We start from the raw sequence: 12,571 nt of genomic DNA, 5'->3' as shown, positions 1-12,571 counted from the left end.
CTGTTCCAACTTTTCTATTCTCCATTAATAATGAATGAATAAATAGAACCATCCCTTGAATAAACACTGTCACCTTTCAATGTTTTGCGGGTGAGTTTCATGAAGTGTTGGGTGTGATTCCCGCCTTTATGCTTCTGTACAAATTTCGTCAAAGGAAAGTTATTCAAATATATTTTCAATTTTCCTTCTCTTTCACAAAGAACTGAGCGGGTGTTGGATACAGTATCAATAGTAGCTTTAATAAGATAGTGATTGGATTTGCAAGTTTAAAATCCAAGGGTCACATCAATGCCTGAAGTGGTTTTCAGGCTCTGGTGACGAGAAGAACAATGCAGATTATCAATTTGAATTGTTCAAAATCATAGAATGGAGCATCCATTGTTGATGAAAAGAAACTTTAAACTGTGCAGCTGTGCTCTGCTTCAGGAGCTGATTTTATGGAAATCTCCATTTGTCAAAAATGTTGCCTCACCTGGTGAGCATTTCCAGCATTTTATGTTTTTGTTTCAGATTTCCAGCTTCCAGCTTTGCGTTGTGTTCTGTGCAGGTGTTTCCCTGGAACAGGGAACAGGTTCTGATCAGTCCTGTGACAGATAGAGTAGAATGTGTCTGCCGACTATCAAACCCGCGAGATTAATCTCCAAGCTGGACAGGAGAATGAGAAGGAGAGACAGGGAGGATCATTCTGTGATGGACAGATTTCCTGTATAAAGGACACAAAGGTTTGTATTTCCACAGCCGTTTTAACAGACATAAGATGCCCCAACATGACTTGCAATCAATGAAGTCCCTCTTAACAGTCCTTGACGTTTTAACTACGAGATTATTGAATTTATCAATAATTTCCACATTGTCAAAAATCCATATGAGGACAAGTCAAGTAAAGTTCTCGCACGTGGCTCTGTGGCGCGTTAAAAGATCAAGTGTAGTATGGATTGGATGCTGCACTTGGTTGGGGTCATTAGGTTACATTGAAGCTTCATATGTTTCATATGAAGAAATTTTTAAAAGCACTATCTCGGCATTTTGGCTAAGATGCAAATGAGATCAAGTCTTGGAGGAGGAATTGCTTTCCCTCCTCCAATCAGCTTGGCTCATGTAGATCAGGCCCAGGACAGGGTAAATGGTCGCTTGCCCTGTCTTGCCAGCCTGGATCGGAAATGTCTCAACTTGTTGAGACTCTGAATTGGACTTGATTTGATTAAATTGGAAAAGTATAAAAAAAGCAGACATAAGATGCCCCAACATGACTTGCAATCAATGAAGTTCCTCGAACAGTACTTGACATTTTAACTACGAGAGTTTTGAACTGACCAGTCGTTTCGACATTGTCAAGAATCCATGTATGGACCTGAAAAGTGAATTTCTGGCACGTGACTCTGTGGCGCAATGGATAGCGCATTGGACTTCTAAATGATGGCACGTTAGCGATTCGAAGGTTGTGGGTTAGAATCCCATCAGAGTCGGATTTTGGATCAGATCAGTAACAAGCAGTTTGCTCCTACATTGATATGATTTAGCTTTGGCACCGACATTTCCTGCTCTGCCATCTCTCCATGCTGTTCCTGTTTACTCAGCTCCCATAGAAACCACTGACTCGAGAAGAAATCGCAAACGCCAGGGTGCTTTCTTAAAGTTTGACACAACATTCGCTGGTTGGGTTAGCAATAGTATTTTTTTTCAATTAGATATTACGCTTGGGAAGATAAAGAAGATTAAAGAACACACACGGAACAACAACAACTTCTCAATAACTACAATCAATAGCTAAATATCAGTGCCTTGCAACCTGGTGGTATTATTCTGATGTGTCTGCTGCGCTTGTCCTTCTCGGCTGTCGTGGTCGTGGGTTTGAGAAGGTGCTGGCAAAGGAGCCTTGCTGAGTTGCTGCAGTGCATCTTGTAGATGGTGCACACTGCTGCCGTTGTGTGTTGGTCGTGGACGGAGTGAATTTTTATGCATGGGGAGCGAATGAAGTGGAATGCGTTTGTCCTGGATGGTGCCACACTGTAGTGCTGTTCACGCTGCATTCACCCAGGCAAGGTATCCCAGGAAACCGAGTGCTCCGGTTTCCTTCCACAGTCAAAAGATGAGCAGGTTGGGTGGATTGGGCATGCTAGATTCCCCAAAGTGTTTGTATCGGTAGATTAGCGGGGTGGAAAGATCCTGCGTGCGATTCTCTGTCGGAGATTGGGTACAGGCCCGATGGGCAGAATGGTCCCTTTCAGCACTGTCGGGATTGTGTGATTCTAAGGCCATTTGACTGTGTTAGAAATTCCCTGAGGGAAAAAAAAGGAAAACTGTCTTTGTAGAATTTACAGCATTGGGTTTATTGGGGATTTTGTTTTACTGCAAAATGATGAAAATAACTGAATCGTGTAAATAAACAGTCGAGATATTCGTGGGGAGTCGCGAAATCTGTGTTTGTTTCAACTTTGTAGATCATCCAATTAAAGGGAAAGACAATATTGACGAGCACGAAAGGGACATTGTAACTTGAGTAATTGCAATGAACACTTGAAAGATCACGTGAAAGTAATCAAGGCACTGCTCGTGTCCGTGAAACCAGGGTCTGCCTGTGACGAGACAGGCGCTTTAACCAACGCAGCTGCAGAGCCTGATACTGCTACTCCTGGTACAGCAGAATGCTGGAAATAAGCTCCAGATCTGGTGGTGTTTGTGAAAAAAGAGATACTGCCAGATCTGGAACGTATCTGAGAAAATAGAGGTCGTTCACATTTCAGATGCAGACCTTTCACGGGAACGACTGTTTCTCTCTCCCCAGATGCTATGGGATCTCGGATAGATTCATGAAAGAAAATAATTGAATCTCACAGTGGCCGATCGAGACTGCACCGAATTCCCAGTCAACTGGGGCCTCTGCTATTTGTGATATCTATAAATAATTTGGAAGAAGGTGTAACTGGTGTAATCAGCAAGTTTGCGGATGACACGAAGATGGCTGGACTTGCGGATAGCGAAGAGCATTGTCGGGCAATACAGCAGGATATAGATAGGCTGGAAAATTGGGCGGAAAGGTGGCAGATGGAGTTTAATCCGGATAAATGTGAAGTGATGCATTTTGGAAGAAATTATGTAGGGAGGAGTTATACAATAAATGGCAGAGTCATCAGGAGTATAGAAACACAGAGGGACCTAGGTGTGCAAGTCCACAAATCCTTGAAGGTGGCAACACAGGTGGAGAAGGTGGTGAAGAAGGTATATGGTATGCTTGCCTTAATAGGACGGGGTATAGTGTATAAAAGCTGGAGTCTGATGTTGCAGCTGTATAGAACGCTGGTTAGGCCACATTTGGAGTACTGCGTCAAGTTCTGGTCGCCGCACTACCAGAAGGACGTGGAGGCATTAGAGAGAGTGCAGAGAAGGTTTACCAGGATGTTGCCTGGTATGGAGGGTCTTAGCTATGAGGAGAGATTGGGTAAACTGGGGTTGTTCTCCCTGGAAAGACGGAGAATGAGGGGAGATCTAATCGAGGTGTGCAAGATTATGAAGGGTATAGATAGGGTGAATAGTGGGAAGCTTTTTCCCAGGTCGGAGGTGACGATCACGAGGGGTCACGGGCTCAAGGTGAGAGGGGCGAAGTATAACTCAGATATCAGAGGGACGTTTTTTACACAGAGGGTGGTGGGCGCCTGGAATGCGCTGCCAAGTAGGGTGGTGGAGGCAGGCACGCTGACATCGTTTAAGACTTACCTTCATAGTCACATGAGCAGCCTGTGAATGGAGGGATACAAACGATTGGTCTAGTTGGACCAAGGAGCGGCACAGGCTTGGAGGGCCGAAGGGCCTGTTTCCTGTGCTGTACTGTTCTTTGTTCTTCATTGCAAATCTGCCTTTCCCGACATTGAACATGCACATCAGAGGGAATCGCACACATCACTCAGTGAAACTCTTGCGCTAAACATTGAGCGGTTTATCGTGAGCTGGTTCCATTTACTGTTTTCAGACACACATCTGGTATAAAAGTAGCCGTGTTCAGGATTTGATTCACACACATAATTTCCTGTTCTAAAGTTGATTATTTTTTAATACTTCATTTATACGGGATATGTGTGTCACTGGCCTGGGAAGCATTTATTGTTCAATTTAAATACGTCTCTGTATTTGGCAATGAACTCATTCTTGAGCCACTGCAGTCCATGTGGCGTATGTGCACATACACTGCTGTTCGAGATAAAGTTCCAGGATTGTGAGCTGGCCACAGCAAAGGGGATATATTTCCAAGTTAGGATGCAGTGGACCTTGCAGGTCGTCGTTGTTTCTCTGCATCTGCGGCCCATGTGCAGCCATGTGCAGCCAGGTGAGAGATGCCTTGGCTTTCGAAGGTGCCTCGCGACGGAATAATCATTGTCAGGAGTGGGATTTTAACAGACGTCTCCAGAGGAGACTGCGATCTAAACGCAGCGCCTTAGACCGCTCGGCCATCCTGCCTGCACTGGAACGAGCGTAAAAACTCTGCACAAATCGATTATTGTTCTTACATTTAAAACTCGATGTGTTTTTTCCATTTGTCAATCCAGCCAGAGACTCGTATCTGAGTCCCATCCTTCCCCAAGCCGCCGGGCGGTGAGCAGCTTCTCATTGCTGCATTGTTCTGTTTGCCCAAATCAACAAAGACCCAATTCCCGCCCTACCTGTTCCTTACATGAAGGTGTTGAGAGGGTCAGATCTAAGCAACATGAAGTATTCAATTGGAGAGTTACATCCTGGTGACATGAATATCTCTCCACAGCTGCTTTCCGAGCTGCAGAACATTTCCAGCATTTCCTTGTTCTGATTTTGTGCCTTCATTACAGGAGGTCATTGACTGACAACCAAGACTTGTCTCTTGGACGCAGCTCCAGAAACAGCTTTTCTGTGATCTTCTCACAGACAAGTTCACTCTTCACTTTCCTCCACACAAGCTTTAAAATCAGCTGTTTTACACTCAGCGCCCTGCGGCATTGTCTTCAAACCTCACCAGACCTCCCATCCGCCCATCAGGGTCTCAAGGGTACAAGTATTTTTTTAATAAGAATTCATCGGTGCAAAGGGATCACAGTGTTTGTGAAGGAATATAGGGGATTGATCCACACTCACAAGTAGAATGAAAATGAGTTAATCTCTCTCTCACACGCACACTCATATAAACACTCACACATCCACCGCCACGGCAGATAGTGAAATTCGACATCAATAAAAATGTCTGCCATTAATTACCTTGAATCGATTGTCGTAGAAAAAGAAACAACAACTGATAAACTGATGCTCTTTAGGGAAGGAATTCTTACCTTGTCTGGCCTGTATGTGACTCCCGACCAACAGCAATGTGGTTGACTCTGAGCTGCCCTCAAAGGTGGCCGAACAAGCCACTCAGTTGGAGGGAAATTTGGAGGTGATGTCTTTGTGGTATTATCGCTGGAATATTGATCCCGAAACTCAACTAATTTCTGTTTGGATCCGTGCTCACATCCCGCCATGGCAACTGGTGGAATTTGAATTCAATGCAAAATATCTGCAATCAAGAATCTATTTATGCTTTCATGCATTCTCGATTATCGGAATATCCATTTAGTTCACCAGGGAACTTCAGGGAACAAGATTCTTGCCCAGTCTGGCCTCTATGTGACTCCAGAGCCACAGCAATGTGTTTGAGTCTCAACTGCACTCGGGCAACTGTGATTGGGCAATAAATGCTGGCCAGCCAGTGACGCCCAAGCCCCATGAATGAACACAAAAGAAAATGTTGGCCCAGTCAGCGACGCTGAAAAAAAATATCGGAGATTCAAACTGAGGAGATACATCAACTCGTTTACAATCCCGGAGCTTGCAAATACAGAATGAATTCCAACTAATTTACAGTTCCGGGAGCTGACGGTCAGAACAAATCGCTTGTGCACGCACAATTCCACAGACAAAATGAGAAAGATCCCAACCCCCACCCAGCAGCAGATAATGAAAAACGCAGTTTAACTATGACCCTGATGTGGCGATGCCGGCATTGGACTGGGGTGGGCGTATTGAGAAGTCTGACAACACCAGGTTCAAGTCCATCAGGTTTATTTGGAATCATGAGCAGTCGGAGCGCTGCTCCTTCAACAGGTGAGTTGACTCAATAAATTCCAAATAAACCTGTTGGACTTTACCTGGTGTTGTGAGACTTCTTACTGAAGATGACCCAGGTAAAGTCAGCTTCGTCCCAAATGACCATCCTCTGTGCCCCTCTCAACAGGGAGAGCTGACTGGTGAAGATTTAGCTTAATGATTACCACACCTCAGGCGAGGGGCAAGGCGAAGAAGAGTAAATGTGCTATCTAATAGTACATCTGCAATTTGTTCACTGCAATTTTGTATTCACTTCTTGCTTTCAGTTAGAAAGCCAATGATAATTTAAGCTTCATTAACGGCTCTTAAAAACTGTCCTGTCACCTTCAATGATTTATGCACATGTCCACAATATTCCCGCTGTTCCTGCATCCTCTTTTGGAATTATACCCTTTATTTTATGTTGCCTCTTTGTGTTCTTCCCAGCAAAATGAATCACTTTATTCTTCATCTGCCACATGTCATCCAATTCCACGAACCTTTCTGTGTCCTTTCGGAGGTCCACTGGAAATTCTTTAGCTCCTTTCAGAACGACAGGACGTCCCAAAACAGTTCACTGATAATAAAGTATTGATTGAAATGTAATCACTGTGCAAATGCTGAACTTTTGAGCTTTCTATTCCACGACGTCAGAAATTCCCATATGGGGATGGGGAATTAAATTAGCGAACCTCCAATCCATTGGAACTCTTCCAGAGTCGATACAAAACAGGACATGATCACCAATGCATCCACTATTTCCAGGGCCACGTCCTTCAGTACTCTGGGGTGCAGAGCATCAGGCCCTGGGGATTTTGTCGTGTTTTAATTCTAGCAGTTCCGACAATACAATTTCCTGACTAATAAGGCCTTTCTTCAGTTCCTTCATCATGCTTTTGAAGGCAGAGATTTTCTACAAGATGCTTCGAAAACCAATTTCTCTCTTAAAGATTCAAAACACTCTGAAATAATTTCACAAAATATACTTGTGGGTGCTAATTGTTTATAACGTATAATGTTATACTTTGAAGTGGAACGTTGTTTATTTGGGACTAAAACAATGAAAATGAGTAATTCTAGTTGTTTACTTTCTTCTTTAAATATTGTTCAATTGTTGATAGTTAAGTTGCTTCATTTGTTAGAGTTGGTTTTAAACTGGAATTTAAACAAACATCTTGCTGTAAAAGATTTTTAATTTGTCAGTGGAATTACTTTCTGATCCAGTCCCCGAACTCTTATACACCAGCTTCCAAACCCAGGATCGTGACCATCTCGAAGAACAAGAGGAGCAGATGCCTGGGAACACCTCCACCCAAATGTTCCCCTCCAAGTCACTCACCATCCTGATTTCGAAGCATATCACCGTCCTTCACTGTCACGAGTTCAATATCCAGGAATTCCCTCCCGAACAGTACTATGTGTGCGTCTACACCCCAGGGACTGCAGAGTCTCAAACACACCACGATTCTCAAGTACAGCTGGGGATGGTCGATAAATGAAACCTGTCCTACGGCGCCCAAATACTGTTAAAAAACAAAACAACTTAAAGGGAGACCATTCAGCCCTATCTGTCTCTGCTAGCTCTCAGCGGGCCCCTGGTTTCACTGCCTTGTCGGTTAACTGTTGCCCTGCATATTTTCCTTTCGAAGAATAATCGAATTCAAGTGAACCTGCCGTGACCCTCTCTCAGGCAGCATTTCCTTGATACTGCTGTTGCTTCTTTTGACAGTTACCTCCAATATCTGCCCTCTGGGTTTCGATCCTACTAACAATGAGAACACATTTCTGTCAACCTTCAGACCAGACCCATGAGGATTTGTATGTTTTTCCCAATTTCTCCTCTGAACCTTCTCTTCTCCGAGTAGATAAGTCGTAGCGTATCCAACCATTCTCAGTAACTAAAGTTCTTGATCAATTGAACTATTCTGGTGAAACATTTCTGCTGCCTTCTGAAATCTTTTATATTGTTTTTTAAATTTTCTCTCCAGAAAATGGAAGCAATATCCACGTGAAACCGAACTCAATTTAAATGCAGGCTTGACATAGCTTCTGTACTTTTGTACTCTGTGCCCCATTAATAAAAAGCAGGACACCGTCTGATTTATTACAATCACTCTCCTCACCATCCTGTCGACAGTTCTGGTCACCCTATTAGAGAAAGGATATTATTAAAATAGAAAGAGTGCAGAAAAGATTTACTAGAATGCTATCAGGACTTGATGGTTTGAGTTACAAGGAGAGGCTGGATACACTGTGATTTTTTTCTCGAGAGGTCAGGGGTGATCTTATTGAGGTCGACAAAATAATGAGGGGAATTGATCAGCGAGATCGTCAATATCTTTTCCCAAAGGTAGGGGAGTCTAAAACTAGAGGGCATCGGTTTCAGGTGAGTGCGGGGGGTGAGGGAAGGGTGCGGGGGGTGTGCGTGGCGGGGGTGTATACAAAAGGGTGCAGAGGGGCAATTCTTTCACACAGAGGGGGGTGCGTGTCTGGAAAAAGCTGCCAGAGGTAGTCATAGAGGCGGGGACAATTTTGTCTTTTAGACACCTACATGAGTAAGATGGCTATCGAGGGCTATGGGCCAAACGCAGGCAATTGGGACTCGCTTCGTCGTTAAAAAGGGCGGCATCGACAAGTTGAGTCGAAGGGCCTGTTTCCATGCTGTAAACCTCTATGCCAATCCCTGTCAACTTGGGAGATGTGTGTACATATTTGCCTCTTTAGAATTGTACATGTATTTTATGTTTTGAATCTGGGTTCTTCTTTGAGAACGAACCAATTCACATTTTGATACATTTAATTTAATCTGCCGTGTTAAAAATTTCCATGCTTTTGGAAGTTTATGTAAACCGCATGAACAGCATTACCCTCATCAACACTCTCGGTTACCACTTCAAAATACTGAAGATAGTTAGTTGAAAACATTGTTACCTGAGTAAATCCGAAATTGGAAAGTTATTTCCAATCTCTTCGCAATTGTAGATCATTTCCTTCAGTATCCTCAGATGCATATCACCCGGTCCTCGTGTCTAATCAAATACGGACAGCCTCTCCAAATCTCCTCTTCACTGAGTTAATTGCCTCTGGAGTGGAATGCCGAACAGCATCACAAACAATCACTTCCTGCTCAGTGAAACGCCTGGAGCAGAGTTAAAATATAATAAATTCAAAACCAAACTATGACCCCCAGCTTTGTCAAACTGCAATTTATTTCTGATAAAAATACAATTGAACACACGATGCAAGAATCCCTGACGCGATAAGCAATGGACAGCCCTGATTGATTCATTGGGATAAGATTACAGTCTGGTGACGTGGGTGAACATTCTTGAAAACTTTTCATTTTCTCCATGTGCAGCATTGAGAAAATTGTCGCGAGGTGTTGCAGGATTTCAAACCTGATCTCCAGATATGTAAATCCCGCCATCTAAAACGCAACGTATTTTTTTCAAATGAACAACCAGCAATTGGGACTAAAACTGGCAAGAAGTGAGGGCTCGTCACTTTAAACCCGGGACCTCTCGCGTGATCATACAACGCAATCCGCGAAGCGAGAGTCATACCACGAGACCAAGGAGCCGCTGGCAGGCGGGTTGCTCAGCCAATACACTTCTGCTCACGAGCTGTCTTTACAGGTTACGTCATAACAACGGAAAGTTGAAGAAAACACAGCAGATTCACTGGGAAATGTGATCCTTTTTGTCTTAGACCTTGACTAGATCTTCAATGTTGGGATTGTAGTTTCTCTCTGCGAAAGAAGTTCCCATCACAACAGTTCAAAGATTGTTGTGAAGAACCGACATGAGCAAAGTGTGGAAGACCACAAGTGTGTTCAAATCCAGAGTAGCAATGTATTAAATGTTCCGTAGATTAATGATGAGAGTGAGTTTTAAACTCACCCGTGCAGACCATCGCCACACCCGCTCGGCCATCTTCTCAGCCACCCAGGAGCTTGTGAAAGGCCTCCTTCCATTTGATTTTCTATCCATGAATTTTTAGGGAAGAAGGTCACCCTCACCATCGCTCCTGGATGTCCAGCCAGATGGAATATGTTGGAAATGTAGTTGCTGCAAAACAGAGGAAATTTCCATCCCAGCAGGTCACCTTCTATGACTCATTCTCTCACCCTACAGTATAAATAACTCCCACTTTCTATGACTTTTAGCTCTGATAAAGGGTCAGCTGGACTCGAAACGTCAACTCTTTTCTCTCCTTACTAATCCTACCAGACTTGTGAGATTTTCCAGCACTTTCCCTCGCGTTCATTAACATTTCTGATTTTACAATTGCGTTGCGAAAAGATGATTGATCAGCTTTGGGAGACAATGAAAAGACATTTCCAGTGGAACCGAGTGTAGCGGCTGGCTCACTGGCCAAGAGGTATGATTCTTGCTCAGAACAATAGCATTAAAATGCGGGAGATCTCGAGTTCAAATGCCGCAGGATGCCAGACGCATTTTACAAAAAACATCTGAGCGATGGAGATGGCGACAATGAACGAAAGCGGAGGCAGAGCTCATCTCCCGAGAAGTCATTGCCGAGAATATGTCTCTGCAGAACTCCGGCCAGTAGATGTCAGCACACTCGGGAGAACGAAGCTCACGTTTCAGAGAGGGACAAACAGACAACAATTGTTCATGTTCTGTTGGCGGTGGCATGTTTTACCAATACTAAGACTGGAAGTGGCTTTTAATGACATTTGTTTTGTAACGAACAGTTCTTATCGATGTCTGTCCCTCGATTCGAGGATCACATCCACTCAGGGCCGTGACTTTCTCCTTTTTGACTTCATGTGAGCCAACAGGGCGATTTTCGGCCGACAGATCTTTGAACACGGTACGGTAGGGCGGCACGGTAGCACAGTGGTTAGCACTGCTGCTTCACAGCTCCTGGGACCTGGGTTCGATTCCCGGCTTGGGTCACTGTCTGTGTGGAGTTTGCACATTCCCCTCGTGTCTGCGTGGGTTTCCTCCGGGTGCTCCGGTTTCCTCCCACAGTCAAAAGATGTGCGGGTTGTGTTGATTGGCGATGCTAAAAATTGCCCTTTGATGCGTAGGTTAGAGGGATTCGTGTGTAAATATGTAGGGATATGGGGGTCGGGCCTGGGTGGGTTTGTGGTTGGTGCAGACTCAATGGGCCGAATGGCCTCTTTCTGTACTGTAGGGTTTCTATGTTCCTATGATACAAGGCGGAGGATGTCCCACGAAGTAGTGGGACCCGGAGCGCATGATTTACTTCCTGTTACTTTCTTCGCTGCCGCCATTCTGCCTCATCATTAAGATCTTGTGACTCAAAACGTGCTGCAGCTTGGGGGACAGGCGTTGGCCATTTTGAACGATGAGTAGCAAACTCCTCTCAGTCATCAGCATGAGTGTTGCCTCGCTTCAACCTGGAGGACGTCGGGGAAACATTGCTCGTGGAATTTCTCTCACAAACTCAGGAGTCGCTGATACATTGGAGCAGTTACCTCATTGTGCTAAAACCATCAACTGTCAACGGCATGTATGGGAGAATGAGATACATTCTTATCTGCCCTTCTCTGGTCCATTTTATCGAAATGAAATTTTTCAAAATCTGTCACTGATTTAAAGCCCAGCATCAGGCCACCCCTCAGCCTTGTTATTACAAGAAAAGAAAGATGCAAGCAGTCAAAACATTACCTGACCTTTCCTTTATTCTTAATGATGTTTCTCTTCGTGGGCTAACGGATTTCACCTGCAGGACCAACATTTGTTTCCCTTCCCGAATTGCTATTCAACTGAGAGTGGCTTGCTCGGCCATTTCAGAGGGCAGGTCAGAGTCACCCAGTATATGGAGACACATGTCTGCCAGACCAGCTGAGGAGGGCAGACTGCTTTATCTTAAGTGCACTGGTGAACCACATGAAGTTTTGCAACAATCGATGGTAGTTTCAAGGTGGCCATTACTGAGACCAGTTTTTCAATTCCAGATTGATCAAATCAGTGAATTTAAGTTTGACCAGCAGCCATGGTGCGATTCACTCCCTGTGCACAAGTATTCGTACGGGCCTCTGGATTACCAGCCCAGTGACATTGCCTTTCATCCCTGTAAACAAAAACAGTTTGTTCAGTTCATTATTAAATCTTTTCCTGAGGGGATTAGATTTTCCCCCACAGAATTCTATCAAATGATTCTGCAAAGCCTGTTGCTCCATTCGGCAACATCAATGATTTCTTAAGGTTACACAGATGAGATTGATTTCTTACGAGCTCAATAAAATCATGATACGAGAAAATTGAATGAACCAAACAACAAGGAAATACTTCCTGAAAAGGCGCCCTGCAATGTTTGCAAGAAAATGCAAAACTCACAGCTGACGAGAGACATCAGGGATTTCCGGAAATACCATCAGATTTTTTTCTGTATGAAGCGACCGCGTCAGGACTGGAACCTGCACTCTTCTGATATCATCACCATTACCGAAGTCAGACGCGTTATCCATTGGGCCACGCGGTCAGCACATGCC

General features: G+C 44.2%; 1 non-coding gene across 1 annotated transcript; it reads left to right on the top strand.

Annotated features, from left to right (window-relative positions):
• Positions 1-1,375: 1,375 nt before the first annotated feature.
• trnar-ucu (transfer RNA arginine (anticodon UCU)) lies at positions 1,376-1,466 on the top strand. Its single transcript is given in 2 exon segments — positions 1,376-1,412; positions 1,431-1,466. It is a non-coding gene; the product is annotated as a tRNA-Arg (tRNA).
• Positions 1,467-12,571: the final 11,105 nt, after the last annotated feature.

This window comes from Mustelus asterias, unplaced genomic scaffold (genome assembly GCF_964213995.1).
Source record: "Mustelus asterias unplaced genomic scaffold, sMusAst1.hap1.1 HAP1_SCAFFOLD_152, whole genome shotgun sequence".
Classification (NCBI taxonomy): Eukaryota; Metazoa; Chordata; class Chondrichthyes; order Carcharhiniformes; family Triakidae; genus Mustelus; species Mustelus asterias.
Note: the sequence above shows the minus strand (reverse complement) of the source record. Positions and strands in the feature narration are given on the sequence as shown.